Here is a 27688-nt window from a genome sequence, read left to right as displayed (position 1 = left end):
AAGTGGACGATGGCTTTTCCAAAACGTTCCCATGTTTATAACCTGTTATCAACCTGTTTTCCCTGGAGATCAGTGAAGCAGCATCATTGATTCTCTTCCATTAGGGACAACCCGGTGTTATGGGAGGCAGGAGACGACATGCGAGCTAGGTCAGCCTCTGCGCGGGTCTGAGTCAGTCACTTGTGTCTGGTCACCAGCGTGCTCGTCTATCAAATGGGCGGCCCCACAGACCAGTGACTTTGAACCAGAGCTCCATGGAGGTTGCCCAAGGACAGGGAGGGGGAAGGGGGAAGAGGAGGAAGAGGAGGGAGGAGGAAGAGGAGGAAGGAAGGAGGAAGAGGAGGAAGGAAGGAAGAAGGGGAGGAAGGAAGGAAGAAGGGGAGGAAGGAAGGGAGAAGGGGAGGAAGGAAGGAAGAAGGGAAGGGGAAGGAAGAAGGGAAGGGGAAGGAAGAAGGGGAGGGAGCAGAAGTGGAGTGGGGAGGGAGGAGTGTCGAGGGAAGAGTGTGGAGGGAGGAGTGTGGAGGGAGCACTGTGGAAGGAGGAGCAGAAGGGGGGTTCTCTGAGGAGGAGGACCAAGTTTCTGAGGTGTCTTGGAGTCAGAGTTGGCAGTGGCTTGGGCTCTAGGCCCTCTGTTGCATAGTTTTAGGCTTTAACTATTTATATTTGTGGACTCTTTAAAAGATTTAATTTGAAGAAAACCAGAGTTGGGGATACCTTGCTCCTAAAACACAATTTCTCAAGCCTGAGACTAAGTGCTAGGCATTGCTCTTTCTGTTACGATCATTTCCTCCTATTTAAAATCAGCCGCATACCCCCAATCTCCCTTCAGTGCAAACACCTTTTCCGAGGATCTCAAACAGCAGAGCAAGTGGCCCGTGACCCCAGCCATGGGCACAAGGAGCGAAGAGCAGACGTGTGGAGAGGGCTGCAGATAACACCAGAGGCAGAGGCCCAGCACCTCCCTGCAGGGGCTGTGCTCCTCCAGGCCTAAAGGACATCCTCACCTCTGGGGTGAACAAGCAGCACAAACTATCAACACGTATTCCAAAAGAACAGGAAGAAAATTCAAACGAAGTTAACACAGTTATCCCAACACAACACTGCAGCAGCCCGGAAACAGGAGGACCAGTGAGCCTGAGGTGGGCAGTTCCAATAGCGGGACAGCGACGTTGGCATTAGGGCTTCTCGGCAAAAAAAAAAAAAAAAAAGGACACAAAAGGTAACATGGGCCCCCCATTATTTCCTGCCAGTGGAAAGACACCCACAGGCCCCCAGATGCCAACGGCCCCTTGGAAACGAGCTCACGCAGCGCTTCAGGTCTTCGCATGAGCAGGCACGTGGTGTCCTCAGTACCCCCGCCCGTGACACACACACTACACTTGACTCCCATACCTGAGGGTCCAGGGGAATGGCGGGAAGTTCTCGGAGGACCGGGCATCCTGTGAGGGCACTGCATGATTATGTACCTCAGAGGGGTCCCCAGGCAGGTGCTCTCTCTCCAAAGGATGAACTGGATCCTGACCACACCCAGATCGTGCTGGCCTCCAAGCCGAGCGCCAACATCTCACATCCAAAGGGATGCACAGGTGCCTACTGCACGTGGAGCCCAAGCCCCTCGCAGAGCTCAGGACAAACCCAGTGTCCAGGCACGGGGCCGTCACCAGCCAGGAGAGGTGTCCAGGGCACTTCCCAGCGATGGCCACAAGAAGAAACAACTCAGGACAAAGCCACTGTCCAGGCCCAGGGCCGTCACCAGCCCGGAGAGGCGTCCGGGGCATTTCCCAGCGATGGCCATGGGAAGTAACAACTCAGGCCCATCAGGGGCTTCCTCACTATGCAGGTGTTAGAAGTAGAGACAGAGGTTCAGGTCTAATGCCACAAACAGCGACGGACCCCATGGAAATGCGGGCGTGGCCCCTCCATCCCAACAGCCTGGATGGCTGCTCCATTCTGCTCCCATCACACACATCCCCACAGAGCCAAGCCCCTTCTACTTTCCCCCACTGGATTCATCAAATCAAACCTCACTGTCCTTGGCAAATGTACCATTAATTTACTTACTGCCCAGTAAAAAAGCACACTTCCAGTTAACATGACACCCCCGCTACGATAGAACAACCTTAATTCAGACACGACGCAGAGGAACAGGGGGAGGAGGGGTCGAGGGCCGTCCTGGAATCGGCAGCTGTTTTCTGGGGAAAGCCTCTGTCCCACCCGAGCCCGACATTCGTGCCACACTATCCCCATGGTGTCTGAAAACTCCATGAAGACAGGGTCACCCTGACCCCTTCACACTCACAACGCCAAAGAGGAGCAGGTGTTCAGGAAAAGTCTCCTGCTAGTGCTGAAGACAGGAATATTTCCTCGTGGTGCCCAGAATGTCAGGAGAAAACAAGGCACCACGTGGACACCTTCCAGGTGAATTTTGGAATGACTCTACCGAATGCCAGTCACCCTTTTTCAGAACAAAAGAAAATACCAGAAAACATGTGTCGCCAGCAGAGAGGTCGTCCCTTTGATGGCTTACAAACACACCTATGTTACACTGAATTTGTCTCAAGCCACCCTCTCTGTGCTAATGTAAAAAGTCTCCTTTATTTACCAGCAGCCTTTTTCATCTGGTGCTTTTTAACAAGACGGTCCTGTAACACTCAGGCATTGTTGAAAATGTCAAATGGAAGCCTAGAATACTCTTCAGTGCAGCTTCACTGCAAAGCATTTTGACGTGAGCCAAATCGTGCTATTCCTACATCTCCATAGGAAACTCAAGGCTTCATCAAGGAAACGCAGCATGATTTCTGCTAGGCACAGAAATTGGTGGGGTTGGCATGGGGTTGAGGGAACATTACGTAGAAAGCACACCACGATAATCACCTGCATGAGAACCACACTGGCCAGCAAGCCCCGGTCGGCTCGGTCTCTGCACAATCACAGGCGTGAGGCCTGGAGGGCAGACACCTGGCACTGCTGACCACCCCAAGGTCGTGGCCTCTACCCCTTCTCTGCTGCCCATCAGTTCCAAGCTTCTGGCAACACCGCCTGCTGCCCCCACTGCCTGATCGACTCTTCGTGGAAAGCAAATGTTGCCAGGATAGCTTATGAGTACATTTGCCAAGAAAGCAGCTCCGATTGACGCTAAAACCCCGTTCTCACACCCCTGGCAGCTCCCTTGCCCCCGATGTGTACATGCTTGCAGCTCTGACCTTGTTCAGTGTCCACACAGGCTCTGTCTCCTGGTGAGCCGAATACAGACTCAATGTTGAGTCAGAAATACACAAAGAGGGTGACGGTTACGAACTGCCTGCCTGCCCTCCAAAACACAGGTTGAAATCCTCACCCTCAATGTGATGCTGTCAGGTGGTCTTTGGGAGGTGATGAGTTCCCAAGGCTGGAGACCCTTAAATGGGATTTGTGCCTCAGAAAGGGGCCCAGCAAATCCCTCACCCTCCCATTGTGTCAGGGCCAGAGAGAAGGTGTGTGCCAACCAGGAAGGAACCCACACCAGAATCCACCCGTGCGGCACCCTGATCCTGCCTTCCAGCCTTAGAACTGTGAGAAACAAATTCCTGTTGTTCATAAGCCACTCAGTCAATGGTGTTTCGTTACAGCAGCCTGAGCTGCCTGAGATGACGATGCTTACTGCCCTACAGAAACGGCTACTCCCCTATCCCAGAAAGAGGGGTTTAATTAAAATCCCTGTCTCTCCTCGCGGCCACCACAGATCTCACTCCCCCACCCTGTAAGCCAGCAATTGCTAGGATTAAAGGAAAAGGAGGATCGTTTTAGACCAGCCCCTCCATATCGGTCTGAAGCCTGTAACTTTGCCCACTTCCACGGTGGCCGTGTCACTGCATTGCCCGTGTCAGCTCTGTGTCTGCACTGGGTTCCAGGCTCTGCACAGACTCCTCTAGCTGCCCATCCAGCACAGCCATTTCCCCTTCTGCTTTGCAGGTTGTCCTTCAATATCCAACCCCCACCCCTCTGCAACCCAAGGCCTTCCGATCCAGGCATTTGGGGTGAGCTCAGCCATGTACTGGAGTCCTTGACTCAAGTAAACCAGGCCCAAGGCGTTGGCACCAACGGTCTACTGGCTGTGGGGTCTGCACAGCCACTAGCTGTCCCAGCCACACTAGGGCCCCGGAGGGGAGGCAGAGGAACCTGTGAAGCTGCCAACAGCCATATGGGAACAGGGGCCACTGGGATGAGGAGGATGCCATGGAAGGAAATTCAGGGAAAGAAAGAGCCCCAAGGCTGGACGGGTCATGCCCAAAGCCTACACTGCTGAATTTTCCAGGTTTCTGAACTCAATCGCTGACCCACACAGCACATGTTTCCCGAGTGCTGACACCGCATGGCATTGGATAGGGCAATAAAGCAGGACTCCCACCTCCCCCTTCCCCGACACATACACAGGGCCTCCGTCCTGGCGGGAAATCAGGCCTGGGGGCCCAGTTGGCACCGCGAGCCAGGGAAGGGGGCCATTTCAGACGGACAGTGGGTGCAGCCTTGCCAAAGCCCAGCAGTCACCTGCACTGACACAGCCAGGCTGAGTCCAGATCAGCCGCACAGAAACCTGACCCTCTCAAGGGCATGCCTGAGCTCATTAGGGACAGACACCGTATCCTGCTTATCTCCAACACTTTCTCTGCACGTCTAGTTACAAATGGAAGACGCAGTCTCGGAAGCACAGCTGTGACTGTGGAGACAGATCCCAGGCCTCCCCCTGCTCCTCTCCATGGTGCCATTGATGGGGAGGGGCCGCTACAGCCGCGAGGCCGCACACCCACAGCCACCCTGCCACGGAGACACGGGCCTTCGATGGTTACTTCTGCTAAAGAACCCTGCTGCGTCTGGGAGCACACCATGGTGAGCGGGAAGCTCCACCCAGAGAAACAGCGATGCTTCTCCCCAGAGCCAATGGAGGGCACTCTCCACCCTGCATTCAACGGATTACTTACATTCTGGAAAACATCTGAATTAATGGGGAACACTAAAATGAAAAGGTCATGCTAGAAAGTTTAGAAGGTTGTGTGCAGTCTCAGGAGGTCCAAAGATTTGTGAACCAAGACTGCTGCGGTCAACGAGCTTACAGGGAAAGCTTCCACAGGGGCCTTCAACAAGCAACGCTCAGCAGGGAGGAGGCACATTCTGAGCAGATTCTCAGAACCAGAACATCGGACACCACAAAGTCACAACAGAGCCAACAGCAACTGAAATACAGCGCTCTCCTAAGATGTGTGCGTCACCTGCAGAAAGTCACCACACATTAAGATGGGGGAAGAAAAGGATAAGGTTAGAAACAAATTTGAAATAATTTCTGCATACGTAAAATTTCTACATCCACTGGTTTTCTTTCTGGGAGTAACAACTTTTACATGAGACACACATCCCAGTTGGAAGGAGTTTGGGTTTCCCGTGGGCAGAGACAAGGGCTCTCCAAGAAATGTGAACCTTTTCTCACTCACTGAGCCGCGTGCCCTGAGGCCATCCTGGCCTCCCTGATCACCTCCCTGCTCCGCCTCCAGCCAGCTCCTTCCAGCACTCACCTCGCTGCTCCCAGAGCCTTCACTGGCCTAGGATCTCCTCTTCTGCTGCTGTCAATCTTCCATTTTAGGGCAAATAAGTTGGAAACTAGAAAGTTATAAGACCCCTTGGCTTTTTAAAAATTTGTCTTCTCAGAAAACAAAGAATACTAATTCTACTTCCATGGTTTAATATGTTGCCCCCATCTGCATGTTCATGGATATGTGTTTTTATATATATTTTAATCAATACTTACAAAAGCATGTACTGTTGGCTACATTCAGTTTAATTACATTTGATGTAAGAAGTTTTAATTTCAGTGAATTCAGACACTCAAAATTTAAGCCCTCTGGCATCTATTAATCAAATGGAAAAATGACAGGTAGATACTACAAAAATCAAAAGAAGTGTTTAATATAAATCCTGGAATTTTAGAAATTTCCACAAATGTAATGTATACATCAGTACACAACCTTGAACATTTTCACAACTCTTTGAACTCAAATTCTGTTCTTAACTTTTATAGGTAAATCGACATCCATATGTGATTTTAAGCAACTCAAACATCAGCTCTTAAAAACAACCAGAAATTCTGCAGGCAAATCCCACCGAGCAGCAAATAATGGAACTGCACCCAACAACCCAGGTACCTCCCCTGAGGCATCTGGAACTTGAGGATTACGAGCAGCCTTTGGTTTCTGAGGCATCCGAGACTGGGGACTCCCAACTCCCCAAGGCCTCAGCAATATGGAAAACTGGTCAAAAAGTCATCTCTGCCGGCCCTCAGCCACGTGCTTACAAATCTCACTTCCTCTCTGTCCCGCAAAGCCTGACTCCTGATTCCAGGCCTGCTGCTTACTGGAATGTGGCCATGGACATCAACTGCACATGTAAGGAGAGAAGCTGGTCAGAATACAGGATCCTGGCCATCCTGGCAGCGCTCAAGCTGATACTGTAACTTTCTAGTGAGTTAATTAATGCAAAGGTTTAACTTTGAATAATTTAGATAATTCTGAATGTAGAACACAGGCCACACCCTCACACAGATGCTGTCTGGCCAGCACTCTTTTGTTTGCCTTTTCAATAGACGTTTTTAAAAGCAGTTTTCGGTTCATAGCAAAATCAAGAGGAAAGTACAGAGAGTCCTCACGTATCTCCTTTCCCAGCACAGGCACAGCCTCCATCATTCTCCTGCCCTCACCAGACCAGCATGTCTGTACGACCGACAGACCCGCATCAACACGGCACCACCACCCACAGTCCACAGCTCACACGAGGACTCGGCCTGCTGCTGCTCAGTCTCTGGGTTTCACAGACGTGGAACGGCATGGATCCCCCATGAAAGCCCCACCTGGAGTTGCTGCCCCACCCTACACATCCCCTATGCTCCTCCCATTCATCTCTCCCTTCCCCAACCCCTGGCAGCCGCTGACCATTTTACTGTTTCCACAGCTTTGCCTTTTACAGACTGTGCTGTGGTTGGACTCAGACAGCAGGCAGCCTTTCCACATTGGAATCTCACTTAGCAACATGCGTTTCAGATCCTTCCGCGTCTTTTCATGGCTTAGGGGTCCAGTTTTTTTTAATGCTGAATAATATCCTAGTATCTGACATACCACAGTTTATCCATTCACTTACTGAAGGGCATCTTGGTTGATTTCTAGTTTTGGCAATTATAAAGCTGCTGTCAACATCTGTGTGCACATTTCCGCATGGAAGTACACTTTCAGCTCCTCCAAGTAAACGTCCAGGACTGTGATTGCTCCTGTGGTCGGAGAGCTTAGTTCCACGGAAAAGCACCACGCTGCTTCCCACAGCAGCTGCCCCACTTCCCCCAGCGATGAGTGAGGGTCCTGACGCTCACACACCCACCAGCACGCGGTGGTGTCGGAGTTCGGGTTTTGGCCAGGCTTATGGGTGCACTGTGATGCCTCGCCCTATGACATAAGACACGGGCCATCTTTCCACATGTAGATTTGCCATCTGTGTATCTTCTTTGTTGGGGTATCTGTCCAGGTCTTTGGTCCATTTTTAAACAGGTTGTTCATTTTCTTGTTGCGTTTTGAGAGTTCCTTGCACGGTTTGCGTAATAGCCTTTATCAGATGAGTCTTTTACAGATGAGATCTCCCCATCTGTGGCCTGCCCTCTCATGCTCCTGAGACACTGTTTTTTATTTTAAAAAAACACTTTAGACAGAAGATGGACCTCCCAGAGCAACACAGTTGTCATTTTGGCCATGGTCACCACCCTCCCAGCCCTGGTTCCCACCTTTCCATGATCTGCTGGTCTTATGGGAGTCAACCCATACTAAGTCCCTAACATATCTCCAATGATGGCAACGTCAAAGCAGGCAGTTTGCAGGTAGGAAGGAGCTGATGGAGGCCGGAGCAGCGTGTGAAGGCCAGCGGATTCATCCCTCGGGGACCGGCAGGCCTCTCAGATGTCCCCCTGGGTCACCTCTCAAATGATGTACCTGCCTTAGCCATGGGTAGGAAGCAGGACCTGGCCCAGATCTCAGCATATTTGACCTGGCACGGCATTTACAGGGGAACCTCCGTAACCGGAAACTCTACTCTCTGGGGAGAATGCATTTTCATTATCAAGGCTTTTAGGTTTTTAAATAAGAAACCAAAGAGCAGTGCCTGGAGTGAGGATGCAGGGACTCTGGGTGACCCACACACTCGTTTCCACCTGGCGCAAAGGACCCTGGAGTGAGGGTGCAGTGCCTGCTCTGAGTCACCAGCACACTCATCATTTCTACATAAAGAACCCTGTGAGTCTGTCCCAGGACTTTTTAGCCTAGACCTAAAAATTCGCAGCTCAGGAAACCCTAATCATTTTAGGAACCTGAGGGGTGGGCCTGGGGTTTCCCGCAAGCACTTCCGGGAGACCATGCACTGGCCCAAGGCTGGTTCCGCCTCCTATCCTCGGTTCTCATGTCCAGCCGTGAGGGGAGCCCCCCCCTTTAGGAGCAGTCCCTGGCTCCAGGCCCTAACGTCCATGTCCAGGCCCCTGGTAGGGCAGCTTCTACGCCAGGGAGGCTGGGACTGGAGACAGCCTGGAGCTCTAGGCAATCCTGGCAACCACGTGCTTCCCGAAGTGACTGCAGACAAACTCCTGCTTCCAAAACGTGGCACGGGCTGTGTGAGGCCTGGAACGCGGGAGGCGCATTTCACAGGGTGCCTGCTCAGATGCAAAAGCAAGGCTAAGAGCAGGTAACTGCTCTAAATCAAAAGTTTTAGTTAAGGTAACTTTATCAAGTAAAGTCATAGTCGCTTAGACCTATGTGTGACTAGAAGCATACACATTATAGAAGTGCATTTAAATGTGAATACAGACACGCTTATTTTCCTTTTATATAACTTACGTATATGTGTATACGTGCATATGTATAAAACATGGATGAAAAAACTATAGTTAAGATTTCATATCTCAGTCACAAACATCTCAGAAACAAATTACTATCCTTAAATTCTAAACAAAGACGTAACATTTTACATTCTTACAAACAAAACTTTCTCTATTAGCATTTTATTTTAAAAACTAAGAATGCATTGCACTCTCTCAATTTCTGTTTTTAACTCAGCTCACAAAGGCCCCCATACAAAGGCCTCCGTATCACGGCAAGGACGGCAGTGGTCACACCTGTGGCCATTTATCCTCCCTGCGTCTAGCTTCTCTCCCTGAGGCAACAGCACCTCTGAAGTCACAGTCTGGCTTCCCAACTCTCCCCTCCCGGGCTTCTTGGCGTGTTGCTTTGCTGCACACATTTCAGCAAACACTGCTGATTAGCCAGAATCACCCAGAAGTCTCTTAACCTTGATTCTGGCTGCCTTTGAAATTTGTAATATTTGTACTTCTGGTGTGATTTGAGGAACAACACATTTTAAAATTAGAGAATATGTGGTTTTTATTCTCTCCTTTCTACTTGCAACCTTGAAAATTCAAGTAGCGGCAAGGGTTTGTTGAAAGTAACTTCCAGCAAATAGAACCTATTACAAATGTACTACAGAGTGTCAAATAACCACATAGATGTAAAATAGAGATGCAGACACAGATATAGAATCCAATGGTTAAACCAAATTGAGAAATGCTTGCCAGTTTGATAGGACTTCTAAAACTTGACAAAAATGTTGGCTAAGGGATACAAGATGTCATGAGATGAGTGAGATGCTTGGCCTAGAACCACAGGCTCTCTCCTCTTTACAGCAGAAAATCCATAAGGAAGTCAAATCTAAAAGAACCAGGTACCATTGAACGGCATACTCAGCCATCCTCCCCCATCCCTGGGCCAGCTGTGGTGACTGGTGGGCCAGTCGTTCACCAACATCCATCATCCATCCTCCAGGCCATGGCTACACTTTACTCCCTGGCTGCCTGCCATTATGTAGATTAGGTCAATCATGGACACTCTCGCCTTAAGCCTCCCCCCATCCCCAGCGTGGTAATCACCCAGTCCCAACCACAGCAAGGACAGCCGTGTCCTTGGGAACGCAGAGCAGGGGCCTGGAAGGAACCTGGATCCTTGAATACCTCATGGAGCAGTCACCAGCCTGGAACATCCTCCCTGATGTGTTTGCAAGAGAGAAAACTTCCTTAATTCCTCAAGCTACAATACTGCAGAGTCTCAGGTCACAGCATCCTTACCTACCCTCGTCAGGAGCCGTTCATGCTCACCAAGACATGAGAACAAAACTGCAGTGGCACAGTCACACACACCCAGAATGCAGACCACCTGCTGCTCACATTCATCGTATTAACACCAAGAAGCCACCGTGGAGGATACCCTGGATGTGGACACTCGGCGGGTTTTTGCTGGAGATGTGCTTTGTGCATTTATCGCACGACCATCTTGGCATCAGGATGGGCTGTGCAGATGGCAGCTGTGCATGTCACAGGGAGTCTCACTCACTGGACTCTCAGCCAGCTCCCACTATCAGTGCCCACAGAGTCCTCTTCTCCAGGAGCACGTGCTTGGACGCCACAGTGGCCTGTGGATCCACACAACAGCACTGTGTGCCCCAGGAGCTTAGAAAGTACCACTGCATCCATGCCTCCACAGGTGAGGCCGGGGGCAGAAACCACCCTCAAGCAGTTACGGTCCTCCGTGGGGCTGGCGTCCAGGCAGGAAGGCGGCTCAGCGGCTCTCCTCTCACTGTGGAACTTCCTAGGTCCCCACATGAACAGAACCGAAATAACACGCAACAAACAACAGGAACGAGAACACGACCAGCAGCTTCTGAGATGAGCAAGCTGGGTTGATCATGAGACACCTGATAGGGACGGTGCCAGAGCCCCACCCAGTGACCTGTGAGGACAGCGCTGCCAGCATCTCCCTAAAACCAGCCCAAGTCAAGTTAGACTCAAGGCTTCTCAGGAGTGGGTAGATCCATTCAATCCCAAAGTCTGAACCTTCTAGGCCATGTCTCATGACCCTCATCTCACATATGGGAACACAGACACTGCACAAAATACAGGTTCCAAAAACCACCACAGAGAGCTGTTCCTCGGCTCTGGAAAGGCTAAGTGACTAATGCCCACATTGAGCATCTGCTCCCAGAGACGACCCTGGTGATCTAAGGCTCAGCTCCTCCCAACCCGCGCTGAACCTCAGTGAGGAACTTTGTTGGTATCTTACGGCACATTGACACGTTCCCTTAAAATCTGGTATTTCATCAACAATGCAGGCGCCAGCTTTGACTCATTCACATTTCGATTAAACAAGATAAATTACACCCTGACCATGCCAGGTAAGAGGTTTACTACAGTCTTTAAACAGAGCCAGAGGCTACAGTCTGCTCCTACACAACACCATGTCTCTACAAATTTGATGAGTTTTTACTTTCCATGTCTTCACTTGCCTAGTGTTAGAAAGCAGATTAAAAACAGAAGGAATCCAGAAACACTATTGAATGAGACTCAAATATCTTGCAGTCATCATCGTGATGAGATGTTTATTAAACAGAAATGTTCTCCCCTATAGAAAGCAGCACACATCAACACACACCGATAACTGTCACCAGCATTCCAGATCATCTTCCCTTCCATGGCCACAGTGCAGGGCAATGGACCACGCACACCTGCAGACCCACGGAAAGCGGGGTGACACGGCCGATTCTTGGAGTGAGCAGGCCAGGGTGCACTCATAGTGCATCTCTTTCCAGAGGGCCTCTACGGAAAGTTACACTTTATTCCACGAGTTAATGGCACTGCACCAAACATTTCTGTAAGATTCTCTAAGCAAGCTTTTCCTTCTGCCTAAAATGTCCTGACACAAACTGAAAAAGCTCTTGGAGCCGCCAAAGACTCCAGTATCCCGTTAACTATTGTCATGCACGCCCAGGTGAAGAGACCACCAAACAGGCTTTGTGAGTGCAACATGGCTGTTTATTTCACCTGGGTGCAGGCGGGCTGAGTCCAAAGAGTCAGTGAAGGGAGGTAAGTGTGGGGCCGTTACATAGGATTTGGATAGGTAAAGGAAAATTACAGTCAAAGGGGGGTTGTTCTCTGGCGGGCAGGAGTGGGGATCACAAGGTGCTCACTGGGAGAGCTTTTTGAGCCAGGATGACCCAGGAAAAGGAATTTCATACACACAAAAAAATCATCGCTTAAGGCAAGGACCGGCCATTTTCACTTATTTCTGGTAGAATGTTATCAGTTAAGTCCAGGCAGGACATTTGCACTTTTGTGATTCTTCAGTTACTTCCGGCCATCTGGGCGTATATACGTGCAAGTCACAGGAGATGCGATGACTTGGCTTGGGCTCAGAGGCCTGACAACTATAGTCTTTACTTTTAAGGTGTGGAGTAAGATCATATAATCCCCAACTAAGCTCCTGATGCTGTGTGTGGCATCCAGCAACAGCACGTTCCATTCCTGGATTACATTTGACTCAAGAGTCCACAGTGAGAACGATTTCTGGTGAATGAAACACCAGGCAGGAGAGTGATTCCGCTGGGCAGCTCTTCACACACAACCCAGGAGCTGAGGGGAGAGGAAGAGGCCCACGCGCGTCCACCGTGCTCACGCCCCCTTCGAATGTGCCCCACTCCTAGAGACCCGGACCCAAGGGAAATCTGACCTGAAAATGGACAAACCCTCACTTTGGCAGAGGGACAGGGACTCGGGGCCACAACTTGACCTCAGAGCAACACAAGTGCAGACACAGCACCCCAGGACACCCTCTTCACCCAAATTCAAGGAGGAAAACCAATGCGCTGCCCCCTTGCAGAAACCCCCGGCTGCTGCAGCAGACACCTGCCTGCCTGTGCAGCCTCTGCTGTACCACGTTCCGGGCTCAGCACCTGTGCCTCAGCCCTGGCAGTGCTTGCCACACACACAGGTGTGCCAGGAGAGGCAGGTCCTAAGGTCTCCACTGCACCAAAGCCTGCAAGGCAAAGGGGCCGCTCCCTCCAGCAGGAGTCCAGAAGCACAGACTGCACCAGTGTCAAGACGTGAGAACTCTCCCCTCAGTCTCCGAGTCTCCAGTCTGTTGCCCGCCAGGGTCTTCTGCCAACGGCAAGGCCCAAGCTGGGAGGAACATTTGGTTCTCACCATTTCCCTTGTCAATATCAATACTGCAAATATATCCAAATTCATCCTGTCACTAAAACTGAAATAATCTGCCATCTCCATCACAGATGACGCAATCAGGTTTCCATTACCGGGGTGTTTTTTTTTTTTTCTTCCTATTTTGAGATGGAGTTTCTGCTCTGTCGCCCAGGGTGGAGTGCAGTGGTGTGATCTCGGCTCACTGCAACCTCTGTCTCCCGGGTACAAGTGATTCTCCTGCCTCAGCCTCCCAAGTAGCTGGGATTACAGGTGCCTGTCACCATGCCTGGCTAATTTTCATATTTTCAATACAGACGGGGTTTCACCATGTTGACCAGGCTGGTCTGGAACTCCTAATGTCAGGAGATCCACCTGACTCCTCTCAAAGTGCTGGAATTACAGGCGTAAGCCACCACGCCCAACCATTACTGGTGTAATTTCTAAGCCACTCTCTCACACCCACTCCCATTTTTTTTTTTTTTTTTTTAAAGAACCAGCTTTATGGCTATATTTTTTCCAACAGAACCAGTTACCCATTTGAAGTACAAATAAGACACCGTGTTTAAAAACCAAAAATGCTCATTTGCACAGAAGTCTCCAAATACCCAGTCGATTTGAGCCTTGAGAATAACATCAAGCTGTTGGCTGAATACAACTTCCCTTTCCATCTGTCTGCCTGTGAGTTAGACACAAGGACGAAGCCACGAGCTAGGGAAACAAAGGCAGGAACCACCAAGGCAGCCGAGACTCCAAATTAAAGCTCGAAGGACCAACACAAATGCACCACACCCTGCACACCCTCCTCTCCTTCCTTTTCAGAATTTCCAGAGGATGAAACAGGGACCTCCTCAGATGTCCCATGGTGCAGGCGGCCAGAGGGGAAGGCAGCGGCAGCCTGAATGAGGTGACCAGGAAATCACATTCCACAAACAGAAATTCTCCATGTGCTTTACATCCTCTGTCTCTGAAGAACTATGCCAGTCTAACAGTCGCTAGAAAACTGCCTTCAAGTGTCATTTCCCATTTCAAGCAAAGAAAAGAGAGGTGGGGCATGAGGGAAAAACACAGCCATGTGTTCTGGGGTATTAAATACGTTTTTTTTCTGTTATAAACATATAATTTTACATTCTCAGTTTTCTGTATAATTGATATGCTTCCTAATTGGCAGACATAGTAACAAAAAGTGAATTCCAAGTGTAAGATCCGAGGACCCGTTCACGTGGCTTCAGGTTCTGCTACTGGGTTTCAACTTAAGAAAATGGTTCTGTGCATTGGTAACAAGGCCTGAGAGTCTGTGTGAGAGTCTGTGTGGCTGTCATCAGGGTTCGTGTTGGCTCCGTACCAGAGGATGTTACACTGTTACATTATCTTCTACAAAAAATCCTGAAAAAATGAAGGCTGAATAGACATACACACCCTCCCAAAATCATCCAAATGTCCACCGATATGAAAAACAGATGAACTACGGTTTCCATCATGGAATATTCCTCAGCAGTGAAAACAAACTATAGCCACAGGTGCCAACCAGGATAAAGAAAACCTTTTAAACAAGTTTAAAGTGAATTGACTAGACGGAATTCCTCGATTACAGGCGTCTGCTCCAAAAGGGTACCGTTCTGAATCCTGTGATGTAGAATGACAGTTAGCAACCCTGTTTCAGGGCATATCTAGAAAAAAGCAAAATAATGACTACACAATTTTAAATTCTTTGTAAATTATAACTATTACCATGCAAATTCTAAAAATGTGAAAATCTTCCCAACTGTTATTGGAAAAGCTTCAAAATAAATACCCTGGCCTTGCTTGCCACACCCACAGATGTGCCAAAATAAATGAAAATATAGCCCAAGTTAGTAGAATCGAAACATGAAGATGTATGAGCCGTCCCTGCCTCACTATCTATACATCGTGTAGAAATTTAAGAGCAGGTAGTGACACTACAATGCAAGGCTCAAACCAACTGGGTATTTGGAAACTTCTATACAAATTGGCATTTTCGGTTTTTAAACACGGTGTTATTTGTACTTCAAATAGGTAACTGTTTGGTTTCCTTGGAAAAAAATATAGCCATAAACCTAGTCTTAAAAAAAAAAAAAAATACGGGAGTGGGTATGAGAGAGAGTAGCTTAGAAATTTTAAAAGTGTCCGCAGGGAGCAGTGGCTCATGCCTGTAATCCCAGTACTTTGAGAGGCAGGCCCCATGGGGCCTTTGAGGACACGGGTCTCCTCTGCTGCCTTCCTGCCGGACTGACCCCACGACATTCACTGGATTTCCACCCCTGTCTCATTCAACATCCCAAGGGTGGTCTTCATCCTCATTTGGGGCTCAGCTCTGCCCCAATTTCCTAAATCTCTGCCTTCAGAGCCTGAAAACACCCACGCCCAGGGTCACCCTAAGTCCACGTTTACCCCAGAGAGTCCCAATTTTATGTTTTCCCAGCATCGCTTTAGTGATCATTTATCCTGTCAATTCCAACTGCCTTCACACCTCACCCCTGCTGTCTCCCAGCAGACCCCACTCTGATGCACATGCCCCAGACCCCACACCCAGGTCTGTGCATGCTGCCCTGCTCTGCCCATGTGGGGACCACCTCTCTTTCTTAAGGAATCAGCTGGCAGTCATCTCCTTGTGGAGGGCTGCCCTGACTTCCAACTCTCTCCAGCAAAGGCAGAAGCCGTCCTCGATACTTCCCCAAAACTCAGGCCAAGTATGAAGATGGCGCAGATGCTAGCTGTGCCTGGGATGCCATGGGCGGGGTCCCCAGATGCTCTGCACATGGCCCAGGGCACCGCCTGAACACAGCAAGTGCTGAAGAAATCAAACTGACGTGCGCTGACCTCTGATAGGGCCCCCTTCACCATCCACATCTGTCTCTCCTCTGGACAGTAAAATCCACAAGACAGGGAGGGCTTGTCTCACTCATCTTCAAACTCCCAGGGTCACCCTGGTAGGTAACGGGGGCTCAAATGTCTTCTGAAGGAAGCGACTGGTTAGCTGCCGAGTTCAAGGGCCTCTGAAATTCAGAGCTCAGCGTAGGAGTCCAGCACACTTTATTATGAATGACCCCAACCACGGCAGAAGTGGCTGTGGAACCAGTGTTAACCAATTCAGGGTTTGTTCACTGTTTCTCAGTTCATTATCACAACTAATTCTCACAGAGCAGCCACGCACAGATCCTCAGACGTCTACACAGAGTGGGACGATGGCGCCGAGTCACATGAACGTCCTGTTGCAGACTGGGAGACACCGGTCAGACACGGAGCCAGGTAGAGCACAGACCTCGCGTTAAATCTGCTCCATGTAAACAGCACTCCCTGCCAGGCCCTTTCCTATCCGCACAGCTTCTACAAATTCAACTCTCCCACCTGACACCTAAGAATACTGCACACCCCCATGTGAACCCCCCATTTACCTCCCAAAATGACCCGGCATGGCCAAGTACAAAAAATTTCAACATAAGGGAACTGGAGGGCATGTGGGGCTTTCTCGAGTCCCTGCTGCCTCCTGATGGGAAGGCCCAATGCTTCACACCCCGAGTGAAGGGCGGGTCTCTTCGGCCCCCCGGCTTTGACCTGGAGCTTAAATCAGCATTAACTAATTTCCCAGGACCAACTTCAAAGGCCTGCAAAGCCAGAGAAGGGAGAGGAGATGGAACACGCCCTCACCTCAGACCTGCTGCAAGCACGTACTTCTCAGATGCGTCCCAAGGTGCACAGCGTGTCCGTTGCCTGTTTCACATCCACCGACCTACAGGTCTTCTATGTGGCATCAGCCTCCTGGGCACTGGAAACAAGAGGAATAATGGCAAGTACCCTCTGCAGCAAAGGTGAGGAAAAGGGACCCAACGCAATGGAACTTTCCTTTTTCTGACATTCTCAAAACAGAAGGAAAATACTGTACAGCCAACTTCCCTCACACAGGTTTATTTACCTGTGACTCAGACGCCATGACAGACAACTTCAGGTTCTCACCGATTCCTATTTTCCCCATCCAGGGAGCCTTTGTTTTTAATATCGTACGAACTTGCCATCTTGTAGGCCAAAAACAGCAAATATTGGCAGTTTCCTACAGTTCAACCGAATAAAATATGATCATGGCCTTTTGCGAAACCATGAAGAAAAGGTGGATATCTCAATATGTGTTTCCAGACTGGCTTTGTTCCTGAAGCACTAACTCTGTTCACTCAGGATTTTAGACACTGAAGAATAAACATCAATATCCCACCAAGAAAACCAAAAGGATGAAATAATTTTGCATCCACCTTGGAGCCTTTTTAGGACAAGGCAGGACACAAACTTTTAAAAAGCTGCCGTTGTCCCTCTGTATACACAGGGACATGGATTCCAGAACACCCCCCGAGTTTACCCAAATCTACGTATCCACAGGACTCCGCAGCCACCCTATGGAACCGCATGTAGGAAACGTCGGCCTTCCACAAAGCCAGGTTTTTTCAGTAAGGGTTGGTTGGAAAATATTTAACATAAGTGATCCTTCGAAGCTCAAAACCTATGTTGTTCAGGGTCAGCTGCATTTATTACTTGTGTCATATCTGAGGCCTGAAAGCCATCATTCTCGATACCTTAACGTGATGGTTAACAAACTAACCGTTCTGATTAGAAAGAGGAAAAAGCTTATTTTTAAGCTGACAATGAGAGTGGATGCACTACGGTGAACGGAGAACAGACCTAAGCAAGCACCAAGGCTGGGGTGACTGCCTGTGCTCAGACCCACCAGGGCCTGTTCCTCCATCTCCCTCTGCTGAAAGGGATAACGGCTTCTCCGCCACGAGTAAACGGCCTTTTTAAAATATTCACACGAGAAGTGCTATGAAAAGCTGAAAGGTCACAGATAACATTTTTAAAAATAAACATTAACGTAAGCATTTAACAAGCCCATTATGATTTAAAAAAACAAATGGTATTAAGTTCTTGGGTGTGGTGGCTCATGGCCGTAATCCCAGCACTTTGGGTGGCCGAGGTGGGTGCATCACGTGAGGTCAAGAGTTTAAGACCAGCCTGGCCAACATGGTGAAATCCCTTCTCTAACGAAAATATGAAAATTAGCCAGGCATGGTGGCAGACGCCTGTAGCCCCAGTTACTTGGGAGGCTGAGGGAGGAGAATCACTTGAACCCGGGAGGGAGAGTTTGCAATGAGCCAAGATCGTGCCATTGCACTTTAGCCTGGGCGTTGAGTGTGAAACTCCATCCCAAAAAGAAAAAAAAAGTATAAAGTTTTCTTTCCAATGAACCTATCATTCAGCCACTGAGGTATCCTATAGCTATTTATTCAGCCATGAGATTCACAACAGGAGATATAGGCAAACAGGACACAGTTCTTCCCTGAAAGAAGGCTGCACCCTCAACAGAAGGGAGGCACACACTCCGAATGGAATCGGCATAGGGAACAGATGCTGCTTCAGGTGCAACTGGTTGCACAGAGCACCCGCTCAAGTGTCTGAGAAACAAGGAGCCATTGGTGCCATCACCTTCCATACCTTAGCTGGGTGGTGATGACATCACTACCACCACCACCCGGGACAAAGAGCCCCAGAACCACACAACGAACTTACAAACTCACCGAGGCAATGACCGAGAAATGTGTGTGGAGTGATGCGAACACGCAGATGTCAGGGCCACGCGCGGCGTTGGTTTTGTGCATCAACCTGAGCGTGCCCAGGGTGCCCAGATGGCTGGTTCTGCATTATTTCTGTGTGAGATGCATGTTTGCCTCTGGACTGAGTGGAGACCCATCCTCGCCGGTGTGGGGGGCACCACCCTATCCACCCAGGGCCCAAGTAAAACAGCAAGGCTGAGAAAACTGGGTTGACTCCACCTGTCTGGCTGATGGGCCAGGGACATCTGTCTTCTGCAGCCCGTGCTCCTGGGTCTCAGCTCCTCAGACCCGGGTGGGATCTGCACCCTCCGCTTCTCAAGTCTTCAAGCCACACCCTCCCAGGACTCTAGCTTGCAGGCTGTGGGTCCTGGGGCTTCTTGGACTCTGTAGCCCCTGCAGCAAGCCTCGCCCTGGAGACACACGCACACCCGGCTGACTGTCTCTCTGGAAGCCCTGACTAAAAGCCGCCCCTAAAAGTGGTCTTCAGAGTTTCTTTCTAGCCCTAAGATCCCAGCGCCCCTCCTACAATTCTAGGCGGAAAGGTGAACGGAGACCAATGGACAGAGGTGTGTGCAAGGACACGCCAGGCAGCAGCACTGGGCAGGAGGGCACTAACGCTCACTAAGCAAAGAATCAATGCTGCTTGCCACAAAAATGAGAGCAGTAAAGATTTCTTCAAACAGAAATGAGTTTGTTTCATGATTTGCTCTTAATTCATAAGAAAGCATAAAATTAGGCCTATTAACAATTACGTAAGTCTTTAGAGGCCCTTGAACTACTTCTGTCCCTTTGTGTTTTTATAGAAAATAAGCCTGAGGTTAAAGAGAATAACGTCACTGGCCACAGTTGGGGCCATGCGAGGACACACCTTATACCCTTGAGGTCCCTGGGTGCCCCGAGTCCTTCCCTTGCTATTTATGGAAATATGGGAGAAACCAGGAGGTCTGAGCACAGACCTGGCCGTGCTCCCAGGGGCCGAGGAAAGCGCCCATCTGTCCAGTCTTCCCTCCACCCTGCGGTTCCCTCTTACCCAGACTCTTGGGCTGACGGGGCTCATGCACTCAACAGCGCCATCATTAAACGTTTAGCTTCGCATCACGAGGGCCTCCTCTGGCCTCCTCTGACTACTCTTGAACCTGCAGTCAGCACTAGTCTGCAGGACACGCGTGGACAAAGTTGATGGATCATGGCCTCCAACGAGGAAGGTGCCAGGCAAGGAGTCAGAGAGCCGGGGATGGAGCAGCACTCACCCAGGGAGGCGAAGGCCAACAGCGGCCACCACCGAGGGCCTCCCTTCCCACCCTGAGGGCAGCTCACCCAGGGAAGCGAAGGCCGACACCGGCCACCACTGAGGGCCTCAAGGGCTCTCCCCACCCTGAAGGCAGCTGCGATCACATTTCCCATCGCACGAAGAGACCCCTGTATTGAGCACAAACCTTTCCAACCTTTGAATCAATAAGGAATCACAACACAGACATTCCCTCAATCCAAATGGCCAGCCCACAAAACAGACACGCAATCATACACATTTTCTGTGGGAAAATCAGTCAGTCCCTGGGGCCTTGCGCCAGGGGTGGGGGAGCATCATGGGGAGATGCCCCAGCCCCAGCCTGGCTCTTCTCTCTATAGCTCCTTTTCCCTCCTCCCTCCACCCCTTCCCACCCCCTCCTAGCCTCAGAGGCTCCTTCCTCAAATTCTTTCCCCTTGATGAAGTCATTCATGCCCAAAATACAAGGCAAAGTCATGGGGGCTCAAGAGAAAATCCATACCGTGGCTCGCGTTTTACATTCTCATAAGTTTGAGAATAACCAAGCAAGAATCTTTGGCATGTGAATGTGGTCTGAAGGCATCTGAGCACAATGCCCGGCACTGGCCCGGAGTGGATCATGGGTGTCTCGGACATCTTTGCAACTCTACACCGATTATTTTGAAACACACTAGCAGAATAGAACCATGTGAATAGCTGCTTCTCAGTTAAAAGTAGGAAAAGACTCCAAAAGCTGCCCTCAAGGAACATCCTTCCCACAAGGAGTTTTCTGCATCGGGCCTTTCAGGCACAGTCAAGGCCCCTGGGCCCAACTCCCTCATCCCTGCGTCATAAAGCAGCAAAGATGGTGGGGAATAAAGCAAGTGAAGGAGTCAGTCCCGCACAAAACGGGCTCCAGAAGCCACAGCCACTCTCCCAGTGTGGGAGCCAAGTTCAGAGACCTGGAAACACCAGCTTTCCCAGGGAGGAGGGCAGAACAATGCCATTTCCCCCTAGTTTAGGGAGACAGCATCCCAAGTCCTCTGGCCTTAATAGAAGAGAGACTTCACATAAATGATTTCAATTACTCCACCACACACAGAAAGTGGGCTGAGGGCTAACACACCCATATAAATGCCTGGCAAAAACACATTAAATGAACACACAGATAAGCAAGGTTCTCCTGTTATCCATGAAATATTCAGAAACAAATCCAGTAAGCAATCTCTTTGCAATCAAAAGACCAATTCAGAGGTGCAGATTAAAAATAAACATACAACTGAACCCTTAATTCACCAAGAACCAAATTCCACGGAAGTGTTATCACATCACCACCTCCCAGCTGAAGGAAGCAGCACTGGCCACTGACCAGCTGTTCACTCGTGGGTCAGTGAACGAAAGGCAGTGCTGTCCAGGACAACGATGAGATGTTAACCTGAAAAGGACAAAATTGCAGAGGCTGGAGGGACCTTCCAGGTAACCCGGCCCCCTCAGTGGACAGAGGACCCCCGTGGGGCCACAGAGCCCAGAGCTCCAGTGTGTTCGGGGCAAGGACTCAACTGCAACCCTGATGATGTCCGAACGCCTTCTGCCCTTCTGTGTCTCTGCCCCACTAACAGGGAATCCGTGAATGCTAAGGAAATGTAACGCATTTTACAATACATGTAGAATTTTAGCAAATTAAAGATAAACAGTGACAAACTTTGAGAATTAACCAAAATATAGTTCAGTGAATGCCCAAACTCAAAGCTAGTCTCCAAGAGGTGATAAGCTGTGTGTGGTGGTTAACGCCTGTAAATCCCAGCAGTTGGGGAGGCTGAGGCAGGAGAATCACTTGAGCCTAGAAGGTTGGGGTTGCAGTGAGCTGTCATTGTACTACTGCACCCAGCCTGAGAAACAGAGTGAGACTGTCAAAAACAAACAAACAAAAACAAATTAAAGGAGGTCAAATGAACTCACCCATACCCTTTAAATTTTCATTTGAGTACATGGGGTGATCTAGTTCCTTTTTCCCTTGCAATACATGAATAATCTAATAATTCAATATAATCTAACAATTACATGGGAAAATTTAATTATTTTCCCATTTCATTATTCCCTATCTCAGGGAAAAAGTTAAAATGATTCCCTATTTCAGGGAAAAAGTTAAAAATCATTTTAAACCTTCCTTCCACAAAACAGTATACTCAGTCATCTCTATCTGCTTGATCATGTGGAATTCAGCTTCACATGTCTACAATACGGTTTTTCTTAAACAGCCTTTATGTAGACAGGCAAGAGAAAGAAACACGGTCTATGTAGAAGCAGCAGAAGACACGTTTTAACAGAAAAGGGAGAAGATACCACCGTGTGAATCTGGAAATTCTGTCCTCATCTTGTCCACACACACAGAAAACACCCAAGCACGAGCCTAGTGTCCAACAGGAGCACAGAAAGGACGAGGATCCCTCCAGTTGTTTGATGACCAGCCCCACTTGTCACCGCCACATAACAAAATCCGCACGGCAACTTCAGCAGGTTTCGTTCACAATTCCACGGAAATCAGGCTGAAGAACATACAGATGTTTTGCCCACATTTAAAAATCCAAGTGTGGGACTCATAGAAATAAAACACATTATGGGTTCACTTAACTTTTCCAAATTTTTACTTGGAGAAACCTATAAAGTTCTTGTCAGTTACATCCTTAAGTTTTTCAATAATTTTTAAATGCAAAGGTCGGGCAAGACTTGTAAAGAGGTACACACATACGGCCCGGCGCGGTGGCTCACACCTATAATCCCAGCACTTTGGGAGGCCGAGGTGGGCAGATCACGAGGTCAGGAAACCGAGACCATCCTGGCTAACACGGTGAAACCCCGTCTCTACTAAAAATACAAACAAATAGCCAGGCATGTTGGCGGGTGCCTGCAGTCCCAGCTACTTGGGAGGCTGAGGCTGGAGAATTGCATGAACCCGGGAAGGAGAGCTTGCAGTGAGCTGAGATCGCACCACCGCACTCCAGCCTGGGTGACAGAGGGAAACAGTCTCAAAAAAAAACAAAGGAGGTACACACATACATGCCACGTTCTTCTCTCAAAGAGACGGGTTCTTTTTTAAGATTCCAGAAGTAAATGTGGTTGTCACCCTGCTTTTGAGAGGATAGGCTGTGTTTTAAGCATGAACACACTTTCCTCCATGCACCAAGGATGCACCATGGGGGCAGTGCTGCCGCCGCCTCCCCAGTCTCTGCTCAGGGTGGGGCAAGGGGAGCTCAGTTGTCTCCAGCATACACCGTTAACAGGCCAGGTGCTCAGAAGGAAGCTTCCAGGACACGCTGTAGGCATTTGTCAGCAGGGCTGGCAGTGCCTCGTGCTGGTGGGCATCCAGCAGTAAGGGGCTCTTGCACTTCACTCCCTGGGCCCAGCCCCAGACAGAGGGGAAAGAGACACGTGTATCGTAACTCACATGTATTTATAGATACACAGAGACATTGCAGTGCAAGATGCAGAACTAGAAGGAATCATGGAAACAAGAGGGAAGACATTTGGTTACGACTGGCAGAGCCACCTCAAGCCTCAGCACTTCCTGCCGGAGCCCTCACTGACCAGACTCCTCCAGGGTCACTGCCACTGCCTTGCCCAGCTCATGACAGGGAAGACAGTGACAGAGCCTCAGAACAACCTCCCACTCCTTCCTCACCAGCCCAGGGGACGAGCTGTTCATGAGTGTCCCAAAGCCTGAATGCGGGAACACAGAGGTGACTGAGCAGAAAGGGGTACAGGAATGATGGCCGCGGGTGTGCAGATATTGCGGGGCACCCCAGCAGCCCTTTCCGTCTTAAAGAGGATGCCCACGGGTGTGCGGATGCTCCCGCGTGACCCAGCCGTCCTCTCCACCTTATAGGGGAATGGCCACGGGTGTGCGGATATTCCCAGGTGCCCTAGAGCCCTTTTCAACTTAAGGAGATTTTCACAGTCTCATATCAGTCTCCAAACTATTCAGTGAGGTTGGAGGAGTATCACTGTGGACCAACACTGATTGGCACCAAGTAAGGGCAATTTTATAACCATGTCTCAACCATGAAACAATCAGGTCTTTGGCTATCTGGTCTAAGCTTTTTCTGTAACAAAGTTGGATAATTAAGTTGAACTTTGGTTTTCCAAAGCTTGTTACAGAAACCACATCTTCCTAGGTGTGGCTCTGTGGTGTCAGGTGCACACATCAGTAGCCAGGCTTGTCAAGACTCACAGCACGTTACATGTTCACCTGAGAAGGCTGCTCAATCACTGAGGGCTCTGGCGTGCTCTGAAATGAATTTGCCACTTCAGCCTACACTCTACTCCCTTGTTTGGTTAAAGAAACCCAACAAGCAGAATTTGTTTTGGCCAATCGCCTGCTGACCCAACTGCAGAGGTTTTAATTAGAGTACTTCCATTGCATCATAGAAAGCAAAGTCATATAGATCAACTCATTATTACCACTCCAAAGGTTTAGTAAATCTCTAGATAATCAGGCAAACATTTTAAGAAGCTACATTAAGGTTTACAATACACAAAATTTAAAACTACATCCATGCTTCCAAAAACCACCGTTCCCATTTTAGATGGCCAAATGCATATGAGAAAGAAAGAAACATGCTGAGCGCATTTTTTGGGTAATCTTATGGAGAAACTGCTACTTTAAAAATGGCTCTAGTTCCTGGCTCCAGATGGGTATGGTGGGTTGTCTCACTCAATTTCAACTCCACCTGAAGCTGGGACACTAGAAATCCATTCTCAGACTCCAGGGCACAAGAATTCCCACTTCTGGAAACAGCCTGGAATGTAGACCTGTAGCAGAGAATTCTTTCCTGCCCATCCTAACCGTCCTCTGTGGAAGGCAACAGTCAAAGACAAGTCCACCCCCCTAGGCGCAACTGCACCACGAAGAACCATTTCAAGGTGGGAGGTGATTGATTAGTGGGAACAGGCAGTTTAGTTAATCACTTATAAGGCAGAGATGGGGGGTTTGAAGACCTGTGTCTGGCCTTGTCCTGGGTAAATGGTCATCCGCAAGTCAGCCTAAGTCACATGTGAAGGGGCTTCTTGCAGTAAAATGGAGGCGCAGTTGTGGGGAGGGGGAATGTCTTAACCATCACTGTTTTACAGGATCACAGGGCTCAGGAAATGTTCAGTATTATCACACACCAAGGTTTTTACAGTCTGAAGAAAACTGCAGTCCTAAGGTGTCAGTTCTCAAAGCCTTAAGTTCCTCCTGCTAAGATTCCCAGAGGGTCTCGACTTCTTGCACTGAACCCCAACTAGCACAGGCACCTGCGTCTTCCTCCTGCAGCAAATGCACATGAGAAGGCTGTGGCTCTGCTGCAGTAATGATGCCATGCAGCCCTAACACCGTGGCAGCCTCCAGAGCTATGAGTAATAAATGTCTGTTTACAAATCACCCAATTGACAGCAGTTGGACAGAGACAGTAATGTTACAACATGAGTCACTTTCTCAGTGGGACAGAGGCCTCCCCATGAGCCACCACCATAAAGCAAGAACTCCCTGGAGGATGCCAAGGGGTTCACAAGGAATTCTACCCAGCACCAGGGTGTCTGTCCTTTCTCGTAGGAAGATAGCTGAGCCATGGCAGGAAACTACGGGGTGGGTGGGGCTGGACAGTAATGTGTCCCCTGCCTCTCATCATGACAGTGGGGGTAACACCCCCCTCACCTGAGCTGTTGGGGGAGGTAAGAGTGCTGGGTGATTAACAATTGTTAGCTCCACAGAAATTAGGCAAATAATCCGCCCCTACGTCTTATAAAACCAAACCAGCCCAGGAATTCCACATCACTACTAATTTGCATGGGAAAATGCTGGATTCTCATAAGTTCTGGCATGTCATTTATATTGATAAAGTTTGCAGAGTTGTCATACACTAAGTATATAAAACAGAAAAATAAATCATGCAATTTGGAGGTTGAAGCAGGAGAATCACTTGAGTACAGGGAGCGGAGGTTGCAGTGAGCCGAGGCCGAGACACTGTACTCCAGTCTGAGTGACAGAACGAGACTCCATCTCAAAAAAAAAAAAAAAAAAAAAAAAAAAAAAAAAAAATTGCTGCTTCATGCTAGTAAAGTGGGCAGATTCTACATGCCAACTCTTATTCAAAGGTCGCCTAACACTGACTCAGGAACTCTGGCCCTGATGTGCTTGAAGTTTTAATGCTAACAGTGTTAAAGACCACTCCCCCAGGAGCTCTGAACAAGTACTCCAGGTATACGCTGAACAAGACCACACACTCTCTGACCGAAATCTAACTTCACAGACCCAAACTACAGAACCACAGAAGACACTGCTTCTGTCCTACTTTGTGTTCTGCCACCGTTTGTGTCCATTATTTCCTACAAACCATCTCATTAGAATTTAGGGCACACAAAAGGCCAATACAACAGGGTTACTTTTCAAAGGTTTGCAGGTGAAGAACACATACAATGCATTAGCTTCCTATTGCTGCTGCAACAAATTACCACAAATGCAAACCTCCTCTCAGCCCTGGAAGTCAGGAGTCCCAGGGCTGAAGTCAATGGGTCAGTAGCTTGTATTCCTGCCTGGAGTCTCCCAATTCATAGAGGCCACCATATAGCTTGACTCACAGCCCCACACCCCTCCTACCACTGCCCCGGCCTCAGCCCTGCACCCCTCTGGCCCCTACCCCTGCCCCACACTCGCCCTCAGCCCCACAGCCCTCTGGCCTCTATCTCGTCCTCAGGTCTCCTCTTCTGAGGCAGACCCTCGTACTCCCTCTCATCAAGGCACATGTAAAAACACTGCACCCACCTGGACAACCCAGGGTCCTCCCCCATCTCACGTCCATTACACTCACATCTGCAAAGCCTCTTTTGCCATGGAAACTTCATTATACTAACAATCATTTAACAAGTCCATTCTAATGATGTGAAAATTGGCACTGTTTTCCTCCTAATGAACAGATCAGTCACCCATGTAACCTATAAATATTTGACTATTAAATATACAATACTGTAGGAGACAGAGATGAGGAAGACAGTTCCTCCCTGAAAGACGACTGGACCCTAGACAGAGGGATGAACATTCTGAACAGAATCAACGTAACTCAACATTTGAGTCGGAGACGCCAAGCAATAAGACTTTCAAAAAAGCAACCAGAAAGTATGTACTGTGCCTGTAGTTCACATCTGCGCCTGGCGTCATGAGCACGAGCGTGCGGACACGCACACAGGGCCCAAGTTTAAGATCAAATATAAGGAGCTTTCCACTGTAGTATTTAACTAGATCTTATTACAAAATAGCCTCCTGATTGCAGTTTTTATCCAAAAAGTTCTCTGTAATTAAGGAAATTAATTTTCCTCTAAAAGACATTTCTCTATCTATCGTCCCATAAAAACTAAATGGGTATATTAAAGAAAAAAGACAAATGTTTGATTTAGGGGGTTTGCCTACGACTTGGATAAGCATGATTTTCTTCTGGCCAAGCAGGGAGCAGCTGGACCAGACTGGAGGGAAGGAAAAACAAATTTCCACTCTGAACTCAGTTGGGCACCAGAGTCTTCCCTGTCAGAATGTGGGTGTGGTGCTTCCCACACACCAGCCTCTGACAAACTCAGCCCAAAGGTATGGGAAAACGCTGTCTACTTCTGAAAAATCTATAAAGTGCAGATACATCAAAAGCTTCAGAAGACTGTAAAGGGTCAAGGAGACCACTACACCCTTGGAGGTTACAGAAAATGGTCAGCATCACACGTGCCTGAGGT

Source organism: Chlorocebus sabaeus, chromosome 12 (genome assembly GCF_047675955.1).
Source record: "Chlorocebus sabaeus isolate Y175 chromosome 12, mChlSab1.0.hap1, whole genome shotgun sequence".
NCBI lineage: Eukaryota > Metazoa > Chordata > Mammalia > Primates > Cercopithecidae > Chlorocebus > Chlorocebus sabaeus.
Note: the sequence above shows the minus strand (reverse complement) of the source record.